Genomic DNA, 15,150 nt, shown 5'->3' on the forward strand with positions numbered 1-15,150 from the left:
AAGAGTGATTATGACGGTAGGTATATTGGACAAAATAAGATATCCGATATTGTTCGGTTTAAGGAGCACATAGCTTATTTAAAATATGGACGGACCGAAAAATCGAGTATTACCGATCACGATACCGGTTATAATTATGACATAAATATTAATAATGTAATAAATGTATCTAATAATAAATTGTTTGATGCATTTGAAAGTATTGAAGTTGCTAAATGTAATGAAAGCTTGAATAAGGAGAAGGTGTCAATTCATTACTGCCCACTCTATAGTTTAGTAGTCAAGAAATAAATGTGAAGATTCCCGCCAAGGAGGTTTACCTACTGGAATTAATTTTCGTGGGAGAAGGTTTATTGGTGGGAAAATTCAGTATGAAACAGGTACGTCAAGAAATTAGATTTTAGTTTACCTCCAGTCTCTGAAGACGATAACTTGGTTATTGAAACGTGCGTCAGACAATGTAATGGTTAGTATTGGTGTAGTGGTAGTGTGAATAGTGTGTTCAGCCTAAAATATGACGATTGGGGAAAACTTACGTCTATACCAAGTTGCCTTGGGGCCCCGAGGGCTTCACAGTTGGTCCCAAAATTTCGAAAACAATTATTTTCTTTGCAACTCAAAAATACCAAATTTGGTACTCTGTACTAGAGTGTTGAGGACATTAAGTTGGTAAGTAGAAGGCGATCGAATGATTCTGGGGTGTTGATTAAAGATGATCTATTGTTAAAATTTCACAGAAGTTTCTAATCTGCCGGTTGATTTATATATGAAAGTTTCTGTATTCTGTACTCATATTTTTAATTCTAAATATTTTTTCTCTATAACAATTTTCGATATTGTCAAAAATCACAGAGTCAATGTAAAATATACCTACATTACGAACATTTTTTGCGAACAACCTCTTTATAACGAATTTTCAACTATCAAGGAAAAGTATAAATTCCTCTAATTAACGAATTTTGTCAACCCAAAACCTTTATATAAAGTTCCCACCAATGTATAACTCTTAATTTCATAGTATGAGATTCATGTCGCGACAGGTTTCGACACGCTTTTGTTCGTAAAACAAATCATTGTTGTTTGATGGAAAGTAATGTAAACACTGCTGCTCGTTACTATTGTTAAAGATTCAAGTTGAAATGGCTCAGAAACGTAAAAGATGTTCCTTATCGGTCACAGAAACGCGAAACATCATTCACTATGTTGTTGACAAAAATCCTATGACGAAAAAATTAGATATATCTCATAAGTTCGGGATTCCCGCAAGTACGTAATGTTGAGGTGAATACAACTATTTTTTTACCTCTTTTTAACGAATTTTAGACCAACTTAACCTCAACATAACAAACATCAGTTCAACAAATTACTTGATATAATTACTTGTTCCGATTTGTTATATCGAGGTTGCACTGTATAATGATTCAAAATTGTTTTTTATAATATTTTCTACATAAAAATTTCTATTGATTTCAAACATATTCTTATTTTTATTTTTTTATTATTTTTAAAAAAAAATTAACTACAATTTTGAAATTTTTGATCATTTAAGGTGGGTTTCATAAGCGTTGAAATATTTAAAAAGCAACACTTCTTAGAATACTGACGAAATATTCTCAATTCAATATAAATACACTTTTGGATAATGTTCACATTGTTTACATTGTTTTTTAACTTTTCATGTATTTAGGGGATGATTTGGAGGGGTTGTATAGATCTGATTGATCATAAAAATATTTGAAAATGTCAACAGATTTACGAATAATATATTTAAACTTCATTTTACCAGAAACATGCATAAAATCTGAGATTTTAAATTGTTTTGCAATGAGGGGTAATTTACACCCCCAAAATATAAAAAGCCCGGTTCGGGACAGGGAAGATTTCGTAGAAAAGGGTAAGCAGAGCTCGAATTCAAATTTTCATGATAATCGAGATTATAATAAATGCTTTTAGAAAAGCTTTTAATATTACTACCCTCAAAGGATAGTCTTTGGAGGGGTTGCATGAGTCCGATTAATCATAAACTTGTTTGAGAATATCAACAAATCTACGAATAATTCATTTAAACCGTATTTTACTAAAGTACATGCTTAAATCGAATATATTCAAATTTTTTACTATAAGTGGTAGTTTTAACCCCTAAAAAATGAAAAGAACCCTCGGCACAGGATAGATTTTGAATAAGAGGAAAAGCAGAGCTTAAATCCAAATTTTCATAAAAATCGACTTTGATTAACAAAATTCCACGGTTTTAACATTTTTTACCACTGGTTCCTGGGCTATAAGTTAGATTAGATTTGATATAGAAAGATTCTATAACGAATAACTTCTAGTTTTCTCGGCGCGTTGACAATGTTGATAAATTCTCCATCATTTCGGCAACCGACGACGTTGTAAAAACTCAGATTTTGATTCTCAATTTCAATGCAAAAACGGATGTTTCGTAATCCTACGAATGTTGTGCTTTGACGTCAGGCTGTTTCACCCAACGTTGGCAAGCTGTCCAATTATTATCTACGTAATTAGTTAATCATTGCTAGTTTCTTAATGTTTGAGTTTGTCTCCTTCCTGAATAATTTTTGCCCCATCCTCTACTCGTCAGATTTTTTTGTACTTAACCTATTTTTAAACTTGACAACCGCTGATGATATTTTTCGTGTAAAATATCATTTTTAATGTAACTAATATATATTTCTTTATTTATGCTCAACATTTATTTTGATGAAATCTTTTTAACATAATCAACGCAGGAAACACCCAAGGATAAAAATTTTTTTTAAACCACAAGTTCATCTACAAAGATCACTAATATATCAGTTACACACCTACATCTCCTCCCATGAATTTCGATCGATACAAGTTACTTTAGTGAATTAAGGAGACTTCCGGGAAATATGAAAGCTAGTAACAGAAAGAATGCGAAAATATTAAGTAACTTTGGAAGTATTCCAGAAATATACTACTTGAAGCGAACAAATAGGACGAAATAATAATTAGAAGCGCATAGTTTACCAAATGATTAACAGTGCATAAAAGAATTATATGGCATAAAAAATTCTTAATATGAAGTAATACTGATGAAGAAAATGATGATGAAGAAAATATTGAGATTGAATTAAGAGGGCAATCGCTTATCATCGTTTAAAGCTGACTATTTATGAGTAACTAACTATCCTAACCTAACCTAACTGTGTAAAGTAGATTAGTCAAGAGCTTCAGTATTTTTCTAGGGTATAGTATTACAGTATTTGAGCGATATCTTTACTATATTTGATATAAACAAAGCAATTGTAAAGATTTCATCTTCCAATTACATTCAAAATGTCCATCTATAAAATTTACTAATAAAATTGAAAAAATGAACAGTTATCATTGTTAGAATCCTTAGTTATTAAGAATAAGACTAGGTTAGAATTTGATGTGTTCAGGAGAAACACCGCTACGAGCAGGTACATACCAGCTGATTCTTTCTAGAACAGTCATTGAAGCTGAAAATCAGGTAACCTCCGAATTTTTGAAACTGAATGGATTTGCATGAATATTTAGAATAAATCTCAAATAAATTTCAATCATTTACTGGTAAAAATCTTCTTCAAGCACAAATATTATATAGTGTTTCATTTTCTCGAACGTATATTATTATATATTTGATATATATTTAATAATTTTTGAAAGATAGATAAAATTGACGTTTCGACTTTTCTTTAAGTTATTATCAAAATATGATATTGACACTGACTATTTGCGTATTTATATTGATTAATAGGTCACCTTCATAATGTATATCGAAATAAGAATAAAATCAAACTAGAACTTTGTTCTAAAAAGACAAATTAAATTTTCCCTGTCCTTATATCTTAAATATATAGCAGTAGTCAATTAAATTATTTGTAGTTTCATTAGAATTTACAAAAAAGAGCTATAAATTCTACTTAAATTATTAGGTCTTTTTTATCATTTATATCTTTTTTGTTCTAATGAATATGAACCATTTCTAAAAATTCTCTTGAATCTTTATAATTGAATTTTTTTGATATTTGTTGCAGTTCTTTTTCTTTTTTTATCGTATTGATGACCTCTTAATCTATTTTCGAAATACTGAGATGTCTGCCCTATGTAGACCGCGTCACAATTAGTACAAGGCACTTGATATATAATATTACTACTTTTGTTTTTTGGTGCTTTAGATTTCAATTTAGAGGAATATTTGGATAACGTATTATGTCCTTTATGACTTATACTAATATCATATTTCTTAAAATAATTTGATAGTTGTTGAGAAAGTCCTTTTTAAGAAATCAAGTTACAATAACTTAAATTAGTTCAACAATATTTGCAGTCTCCAAAAATGACTCTGGATACAGGAATCACCAAACCAAACGCCTTGAATGAGTATTAAATGACCGAACGAATCACGATTGCGGATAATGCTGTAACTTTTGGCATAAAAAAATGTAATGACATGGACATCAACATCGAGAAACGAGGAAGAAGGAAGATAAAAAACTGCCGGATTAATCATCTCATGATACTGGATTATCAATTGTCGTCACGATACGGGGCCATGAAACAAATCAATAATATTTTCCAAATTATTGAAACAAAGTTTATGCTAGAAGCTTCAGATGGTGCTCTGGCTGTAGCAATTGACAATCTGATAAAAATTTATGGTGAATTTGACAAAACCTCTAGTTTAATAGTTAATTGCAGTCTTTAGCGATTGATGTGCGATCATAAAAAGAGTGGTAACTAGATGGTAATACACTTTTTAGATCTTGCCAGTCTTCATACGTCTGCTTCGTAATTGGTATTCTAGCTGTATACAATATCTGTCGGTAATTTATTTGTTTAATGCTATTAAATGGCGTAGGACGTTGTGGATTGAATCTCGTCATAAAAACAAATTTTATACCAAATTGTGCCATCTGGTCTATATTCTAGCATACGTCTAGGTCACCTACTTTTTTACCAAGCCTCATAGATTCATAAATCAATTCGTTGTAAAAGGTTCAAATAACGAGCTTCGTAAGGCATAGGATCACTCCTGGCAGTTTTAGTTGCAGTCACGTATTGTTGTGGAAGGTGAATTTCTTTGCCTTTTAGTTAACGTTCTATTGCACTGCGTTCGAAATCACATTCCATGTGGGTGTGACCTTTCTCCAGGTACTTTTGAGTAATCACAATATTTTTTTCTATTGCTGAACGTAATAAGGCATTGCTCAAGGTCGCACTTCGATTTTGAGAACAAAAACTATCGGAATATAAAATAACGGGCAGTAATTTTTGAATAAAAATCTTCTCTAGATGGTCAACTACGCATAAAGCAGAGGCTTCAAGCGTGCCACTTGACTCATCGAACCAATAACACATTGCTAAATAGTATAATGTGAAATTAGGTACGCATAATTTAGTTTTATAATAAATTGCACTAGCTTGATGATACTGATTCAATATCCTGTATGAATACCTGACCAGCTCCAGACTGAGCAATAGTTTTGTCAGTATCTTTCTCTTTCCCTAAGTATGACACGACTTCATCGAATGACATTAAAATGTGAAAGCGACCAATTTTCGGCTTGAGCGGTGTTGTTAGCTAAGGGACGAAAAGTTTATTATTCAAATACAGTTTGGACGCTGTTTACGCGAGTTTTACTGATGTTTAAACTATCACAAGTGCTTGCGAACATTTTTCTAATCAATTTTTAGCAGTGTCCTAGAATCAAAATAATTATTACAGCAGGAAACGTGATTCTATTACTGCAGAAACTAACATGCATTTTTCATCATATAAAAAGTGCCTGCGAATGATGTGCTACAATCCTACACCAATTTGATACTTAATAACATCTCTGAGTGAGCGTTGTGTATTTTATCCTGAATTGGATGGAATAATCAAATCACAAGTGTGCAGTTTAATCATTGGGAAGTTATACAATGTGATCAAATTTGACCCGAAATAATAAAACAAGCATTTGTACGTATTTTAATATTCATCACGAGCTACTTTTCAGCTAATACAGGAATATCAACGCTTAATCCAATTTTCCATACCCTTGCTATAATTCTTGGCTGGAATGGCATTCAGGGCCTTGAGCGAATTCCTTATAATGGCTTTGATGGACTTATGGCGTGATCCTGAAACTTTTAGCTTCTAAAAAAGAACAAAGAGCCAAATCTGACAAATACAGTGGCTGAGTCTTAAATTCGTTTCTTACTTGGCCAAAAAATAAGTCAAAATTATGCTTGAATGTAACGCTGCATTATTGTGGTGAAAAATTCATGAATTGTCTGGAAACAGACCCAATCTTTTATGACTAGTTGCCTCACTAAGATGTCACAAAATGGCCAAGTCCATGATGAACCACAGAACGCATCACTTTGATTTTCGATCGACTTTGATGTGGTTCTTCCGATTTCGGCTAATTTTTTTAGCGTTATCGTTAGACTGTTGACAGTTTTGACACCATATTAATAAGTGTAGTTTAAGCATTAGTTATAATGCGTTTAATGAACATAGAGTCATCATAGTTGTTAAATACCTCTTCTACGAACTCTACTCGACGTTGTAATTACAAAATATTCAGATCTTTGGGTACGATTTTAGAATTGATACGCTTCGTATCCTTAAAATTTACCCAAATGTATTGAGTCGATTCATAAGAGATGCTGAGAGCCTCTGCTACTTTTAGAGGCCGAGAGACGTTATCATCGTTAACAGAGTTGGATTGGCGACTCGCATGAGGGAAGCTTTCGACGATTTTTCACTGAATTCTTTTTTTCGTTCGCGATGAATTAGATTTCTCCTTCAACATTCGAAATTCAAAATTTCAAACAAACTCGTTGCTTATTTCAAAGTATTGAACATTCAGGAATTTACCGAGACTTAGCATTTGACGTCTTATTTTCTTAGACTATTGTTTTCAATATTATACCATCTATGTAAAATTCCTTAATAAAATGACAGCTAGTTTTTAAAAGCAATGTGCAGGTAAATTGATTATGAAAAAGTTAAATTGTTTGAAATTGAAGTGAAAAAACATTATAGTAAATATAGAGGTATGTGTGGGATATCCGTAACTAAGCAGTTCGACACGTTTTATTAGTTTACATAGCAATAGTAAACAAGTATAATTTTTGTGATTCGAATTGCGTCGCACATCGGTTATAAAATAGATTCGAACTACTAAATATGATTTGGAAAATTCTTTTGTATGTTACATCGTTCAATGATTTTAAATTGAATTAAAGTGAGATAACATATTATTAAACCGAATATTCGAAAGTTTAGTGTTTTTTATATTTGATAAGATTATAATTTTCGGTCTATTTCTGTTAACGTTACTTAATAACGAATTCATAAGTGTTCATCAGTCCCGCTGCTGTTTCATCGTCCCCAGGGAATACCCATTATGCCGCTCTACGAATACTTACTCTGAATTTTGTCACAAAAAGTATACTTAATGTTTTGAATTCAATTAGGTATTTATTATTTTTGTTAAAAAATTATAAAAATGTATATACTTTAATACTTGTCTACTTAACTCTTCTTGTTTTTATATTTACCAAATCATGTATAAACTTTCTTGTATTAACATTGTTTAAATCTTTATTTTCAATTGAAATTATAGCTGGATGATTAAGTTTTGGTGGAGTATTGTTGAGCTTAATGTTGCGAAATCAAAATCGTCCCCAAAATGGGGCCAGTCCTGTCCGGTTGCAGTGGGGGTCCAGAGTGTGACGAGGGTGGAATTCGTTTGAGGTTTGTTTTTGTATTGTATATGTTTTTATCATAGGGGCGATTTCCTTGCATTGTTCTTTTTGAGCTCGTTTCTGTGAGGGTCTTTTTGTTTGTTTGTTCATTTCCTGGAATTTTTCTAGTTTAAATAATTTGAAAGCATAGTCCGGCGTATTGCATTCGGTTCCGAACGGGACAGTTTTAGGCTACTCTGAATAGATCCAAAAAGCTTGAAACTGATCACTCTTTACACATTTCACGTTGCAGTGGCGAGACATTACAGTTGTTGTGATCGGAAAAAGATCATATTTTTCGGAAGAGAAATTATCCAATATTAGAATCGAAATTCACCTTCTTCGAGGAACAGCAGACCAGTTTTTCGATTATTTAATTATTAGCAAGGTTGACGTTTAACTGTTGGGAAGCGTTCCTGAATTAACTAAATAATGGCCGAGCATATGAGTAGTAGAGTGGGAAAAGAATCGACAAAAAAAAACATTTAGTCGTAAAGCCAAGTTCTCTATGTTTGTTAATACCTCAGAAAATGAACGATGCTAATAATGGAAAACATGAGATCAATGGAAAATTAAAAAAATGCATACCCAAGAAAAATGATGGAAAGAATAAGGAAAAATAGAAAAGAAGAAGAACACAATAAACTATAATATCTAAGGATTAAAGCAAAATCAATGAACTTACCATTAGTAAACGTGTATGCAACAACCAAAAGGGCAGAAATGTCGAAGTATTGAAAATGATAGGAAAAGAGGATACAATACTGTTATTGGGGGATTTTAATGGACAAGTTACAATTAGCAGGTAAACATAATATTTAAACAGTTGAGAAAGTTTATGCAGCCTGGCAGCTTAAATAAAGATGATCATAAGTAGCACGAAAATTTCACACAAAATAACTTTAACCTCACCAGATCAAACAAAGACTACTCAAAACAAGCATATACAGAAGCCAACGCTGACTCAGATCATTACCAGTGATGGCCACGGTTAAACAAAAAATAAAGAGACTTGCAAAATGGAATACAAGAAAGTTATCAAATGAAAACAAACGTGGCACCTTTGAATTAATACGAAGAAAATAAAAGCGTGGAAGAAGAATGGAGAAGTTTTGAGAAATATCTATTGAAAGGAGTGAAAAAACCTTTGGAAAAAGAAGAAAGAGGACAAACGAAAGAGTAGTATAATGAGAAAAGCCAACAAGATGTAAAAATAAAGTGAATGAATATTCAGATGGTTAGAAACAAATAACATGGAAGACAAAGATATATAGATAGGTAAAAATACATTAAAACCAAGAGATATTGATTAGAAATTAAAACTAAATAACATCACAAAAGAATTTCACGTGAAAATATAAGAGGATAACACGATATAGAGGTAAAATAACGATATAGTAAATATAATAAAATCAAGATTGTATAGATGAATCGAAAGAAAACATAGAAACCAACAGTAAATAAAGTAATACAAGTCATTACCAAGGGTAACCAAGGAAGAACATCTGAAAGAGAGGAAATATGTCGTAAGAATGGGAGAGAGGACAAATCGTTGAAAAGAAAATCAGAAATAAAAAATGAATTAGCATATTATGGAAATAGGAAGAAGAAGCAAAATAAAAAGACCAGAATAAATACTTACAAAAAGAAGAAGGAGAATAGTTAAGACAAAAAAAATGAAGAATAATACGAACAAACTTAGGACCGATCAGTACTGATGGGAATGAATAAGGACAACAAATGAATTGAGAAATAAAGGAGGAATTTAAAGGGGAAGATATAGTTAAAAGAATAAAAACATAAGGATTAGAAGAGCTAAGGCGAAGATACAGTAGCTTTGACTATGTTACAGTGGAATCTAGGAATTAGAAGAAGATAGATACACAGATCAACAGGTTAAACGAATTAGAGAAGAATCAAAGTAGTATGGACATCAAGCAATGGAAAGAAAACACCAAGGACAGGACCGCACGGAGAATAAGGGCCAATCCTCACTAAAATGCTTTTTACAGTTTGTTTTCGGTCCATTGTCGGTTTTATTGAATATTATCAAGTTAAAAATATATGCGTGAATTCACACTATCCGTAACTGAGGATGGCATTATGGTGAGAATCGACCCTTCAAAAGTATCAAAAAGTCTTACGTGGCTCAACCCCACAACGAGAGGATAGTCTTGTGAACTAAACAGCAAAAAATAGCTAGCTACCGTCGGAGGGCTGGTAGAGGGTGACCAATGACAACTATGGCTGTAGACGATAGATTTATCATACTGTCGGTATTACGATCGACATTTAACAGCTCCTTAGATAGCAGAAAGTGTCGTAAATCACACGTGTAAGCTCAGGCACAGTACAGTGGAAGCTAAGGGAGCATGGCCACCCTTGACAGGGTTCCAGCTCGTGGAAAGGCATCGTAGAGAAGGGTGATTATTCACCGACCAGCATTCTCATTGGACTTTACGATTGGGAAACTGAGTCTTGATTGTGTCTGGACAACTCAGACGATCAAGATAGAGTGTGGAGACGATCAGGAGAGTGATTTGATCAATTTACAATCACGGACTTTTGAATGGACATTAATTTCCACGCCTGGACTGAATTGATTTTTATTGATAATGGAGCTCTGACTGCTCGGACACTGTGATCCTATTCGATATATTTATCGGGGCCAATTGATTTTAATACAGAATAATGATCGTCCACATACCGCAAGAATTGTTAGCGAATATTTAGAGCGTTTTTGGGATAATTCAAGGAGACGTGCTAGACATCGTCATCCTCCTTAAGTGACTCAAATAAACTCCAATTTGCTCTTCTTGAAGGATGGGTTGCTATGTCGGTGAAATGCGTTCAAAATTTAATTCTTCTATATCTGATAGGTTTAGAGCTCTTTGTTAACATAACTTGTCAGAAAATTATAGATAAAACATTAAAAAACATGTTATTTCCTTGTTTTTCTTTACATTTCCTATTTCATTGTTAATATTATTCTTACCTTGAATTGATAAGATTAATATTTTTAACAAAATTATGTGACCAAATCTGTTTTTTTTTACTGTTGCTTGTACGAATTTTCTCATTCTAATAAAATAATTTTGTGCTGAGCTACTTGGGTAATTATCAAAATTTCCCTTTATGAATCCTAGTTTTTGATATAAAAATTTTTCAATCATTATCATTTGAAGAATAATGAAATGAAGTGTTATTTATGAATATAAATTGATGAGTTTCCCGATAAATGTTTCTTAATACTTACTTAAACATTTATATATTGGATTTATCCGATTACATCTTTCAACACTGTATGAAATTAAATGAGTATCTATTCAACTCCATCAACGTATACACCACATCACTCAGACACAATACTTTATTTACAATATATTAGATTAATTTGAAATAATTACAACGTTTTTGTTTACCTTTCGCGCGAATCAAACGTCTACTGGTATGAAATGTGTACCGTCTACGTTTACTTTATCATCTATTCACTTGCAGAAAATTGCTACGTTCCATGTTCTCTCACTCTTCTATAATTAGAACGATGTAAGCTCATTAGGCGTTGCTGGTGAAGAAAAACAACAAAAAGTCAGGAAAAATTAATATTTTTCCATGTCCACACCTTACTCTCTTTCTCTCTCTCTCTCTCTCTTACGCAGAATGACGCGAAGCACTTTATAATCTGTCTGTAATTGGAATGAAAATAAATTTAGAAATAAATTTAAATCAAAAATGGTAATGGGAGGAAAAAAATATCTTGTAATGTATCAAATTGAAGCCTATTCAAAATTATTACTCTCAATACCCTCATTTGGATAATATGATTTTGGAAAATAATATTTTATCTCCATAAATTTTACAAACATTCGGAATTTTTTAGTATACTGGAATCTGAGAGATATTTTAAGAAATTCATAACCATGTTTTCTTCTTTTCTACTTCTGAGACCCTTTTCATATTATTTATATTTCGATGAATATCTGTCATTTACAACATAAATGCAGAAAAAATTTTATTATGACGATTTTTATAGTGCTCAGGATCGTTCGAAAAACACTTTTTGAAAGGGACAGAAGCGAGGACATTAGAAGAACTTGTAAGATTGACAACATAAACGAATGGGTATTGGGAAGAAAGAGAGAGTAGAACGAACAGAATGGTCAAAATAGCTAGAGAAAAGTTGCCCTTCTGGCTCCGAAGCGTTGGAAGACTCTGCAAGAGATGGAGCGACAACCTCTCTAATAATTAAATGGCAGAGGATACAAGCAAAAACAAGCATTTTGATTACATTAAAGAAAGAAGAAGAAAATTTTTGTTGTTTTGTTAGAATCGTATTCTATAATTTCAACCCAACGCTTAGCAAGTTCTTTGAGACTGTATTAAAACTATTTTTTTTAGATTAAATGCAAAAGTTGTCGTAATGCATTTGCAACTCCTGTTAAATCAATTTTTTTTCAACGGAAGAAATTCGTGATGGATCTCAATAAACAGTGGAAGGTCCAAACTAAATACGGTAATTGCTCAATACAACCAAGTTCTTAGATATTATTTCGCATAACTTTCGCAGTATGTAGTTTAGCATTGTCTTTATATGGGTGAATCCGCTTTCAGTTAATTAAACTTGGATATTCCTTCCATGAAACCCAATAAATTTACATCGACTGTCCACTATACAACATATAACATTGATAGCTCGACCATTTGTAATAATTTTGATGTACACTAAACCTTCATAATTCCACCAGACACACAAGACATTTCACTCAATTCTCCTCTCTTTGCGACGGATTCTGATTGTTCAGATAACTCTTTTTTTTCATCGCAAGTATCAATATAAGGAGCTGTTTACACACCTTCACTATTGAACAACTTTTCATAGATCTTACCTAATTATTTTAAATGGCGATGTATATTATATTCAGAAAATCTAAGGGAGTCCGATAATTGACGAGTGCTGGGCTGGGTTAATTTGTAACGTGTAATCTCAATATCATACGCAGATAGACGAACAAAGCTCGAACGATCTTCAAACGTCGAATCTCTACTTTTCAAATGATTAAACCAACTGTATGCCGCTTGCTCATTAACTGTGTCTTCCCCTTCGATTTTGTTTTCAATAATGTCATATTTATTATAAAAACGTACTGCGTTTTCAACAAATATAAAAGGATGATATAAAGAAAGTGAAGTAATTATTTCACTTTTCATAGAATGAGAGACTAAATCGTTACTACATATTTAAATTGATATGTAGGATTACATTACTGTGAAAGAATATGGTTTTTTTCTCCACCTCTAAATAGCCGACCCATTGTTATTCTTAGTAATTTTCTCGATTATAAGTTTTGTAAGAAGACTCAAATGACACTATCACGAATTTCTTTTTGAGATACGGTCGTTCTATAATAAATATGAGTTCCAATATTGCAATGACATCACATTCTGCTCATTTTATTGCCGTATGTCGTATTACGAATCGATCATATGATTTAGAAACAAAATGGAAAATTTCAGATAAAGTAAATTACTTCAATAACCACGTTAATTAATCTATTTCCACGAATCTTTTGGAGGATTTGAGAATAGTTGTTTAGGCGATATGCGAAAATTATCGCCTCTCACTGCGTTAGAAAATCTTGGATTTGGTAAATATGAAACAAAAAAATCAAAAATATTTTTTAAGAGGAAGGCTATTGTTAACATAAGGGCAGAATAGTGTACGAAACCAGCTTAGCTATAAATTATATAAAAGACCTAAATAATTTAATTGAAATTTATAGCTTAAATTTTGTAAATTCTAATAAAACTACAAGTAATTTAATTGATTACTGCTACATATTTGAGATCTTGATTTTAGGTCTCTTCTGTTTTAAAATTAGTTTTGTTAATAATTTTTGAAAGATAAAATTTGACGTTTAGACTTTTCTTTAAGTATTTTGATAAAGAAAGAAGAAAGAAACTACTTTTAAAATAGAAGAGACCTAAAATCAAAAACATTTAGATGCATCAATATATCAAAAGGTCTAAAAAATAAGAAATTGAAGCCTTGCTTACTTCTTTTATCCAGGTTTTTTTTGTTTTAGAGTGGGTTCCAATTCATCCTTAGCACATGGCAATAAAAGCGAGTTACTTTTCCTCTATATGTTTTCTCATTCATCATTTCTTTTTTTGTTTTATTTGAAATATGTTGGAGCTTTGAAATTCCTGCTGTTCGCCGCCAAAATTCCATTTCTAGGGATATTAGTCTTTGTTCCATTCGTGGCGACAGCTGCTACATTTCCCATCCATATAAAACAACGCTCTTGAAAATTGTGTTTATCATTTGATGTTTTTTCTTTAGAGATTTTACTTGACCATGATACGGATTCAGTGCTCCAATGATTTTTGTTCCCAAATACTTGTATTGTTCAATATTTGTCTTCCGTCTTCTGTTTCTGATCCGATACAGATATACTTAGTTTTTTGCATTTTGATCTTCAGCCCCCATCTTTCATATTCTGATATTAGTCGACGAGTCATAAAGTCCAAATCATCTTTGTGTTGAGAAATTACTACCTGGTCATCTGCGAAATGTAGTGTGTATAGGAGTGGCACGATCTCCTCCAATATCTCAAAGCTTCATCTAAATAGATTAGCAATAGGCTGCAGCCTTGTCTCAAACTTTTTGTTGCGCTGAAGCTAGAAGAGAACTGGTTGTTTATTTTGATTGTTGATGAGGAGTTATCACATATTCTCTGTATTCCTAGAATCAGGTTTAGAGAAGTCTTCTTGCCAGGGTTTACTAAGAGAAACATTGTCGTAGACTTTTGTTAAATCAACGAACAGCAAAAGGGTGTTTCTACCCTTTGCATTTTTTTATCAGTCAACTGGTTCAGTATAAAAATATTTTCTATACATGATCATCATGCTCTAAATCCAGCCTGTTGTTCCAATTCATATAGTCGATATTCTTTTTTGATTATATTATGTTTATTGTAAATTTTTTCCAGATGTATCAACGAATTACCTAATCCATACTCTGATGGATTATTCTGAATAATTGCAATTAGACGTCTTATACTATATTATTAATAATTATTTTGAATTTCAGTGAACTGTATTGCATAGCATCCTAACCTTAATAAACAATACCAACTGTGGTTGTATTGATCGTTTTTTTAATCTAGTTCCCAAAAATTGTGATTTTAGTTCTATGTAAACAGCACAATTATTACAAGGAACTTCAATCGTCATTTCACTTTTTTATATTATGGATTTCTGATTTATTTTGGTTGATATATCCCTTATAACTGACTAATATCATATTTACTTAAATAATTCGATAATTGATTAGGGAAATGCCGACGTCATCAACCATTTATTTCCATTCTGTTGCTATGACTGTATTACTTTCAAATAACC

The 15,150-nt window shown here is 32.0% G+C and overlaps 1 protein-coding gene across 3 annotated transcripts in view; it reads right to left on the minus strand.

Annotated features, from left to right (window-relative positions):
* LOC130901017 (Kv channel-interacting protein 1-like) overlaps window positions 1-15,150 on the minus strand; it is a 69,717-nt gene that overhangs the window by 29,526 nt on the left and 25,041 nt on the right. The window contains exon 1 of one of the 3 annotated variants that reach the window (XM_057812065.1): window positions 11,172-11,226. The exons of 1 other annotated variant lie outside the window; for it this stretch is intronic. The gene's annotated coding sequence lies outside the window, so the exon portion shown is untranslated. Of the gene's footprint in view, window positions 1-11,005; window positions 11,091-11,171; window positions 11,227-15,150 lie in introns of those variants that run through there. One more of the 3 variants, XM_057812064.1, reaches the window with a different exon arrangement.

Source organism: Diorhabda carinulata, chromosome X (genome assembly GCF_026250575.1).
Source record: "Diorhabda carinulata isolate Delta chromosome X, icDioCari1.1, whole genome shotgun sequence".
Lineage (NCBI taxonomy): Eukaryota > Metazoa > Arthropoda > Insecta > Coleoptera > Chrysomelidae > Diorhabda > Diorhabda carinulata.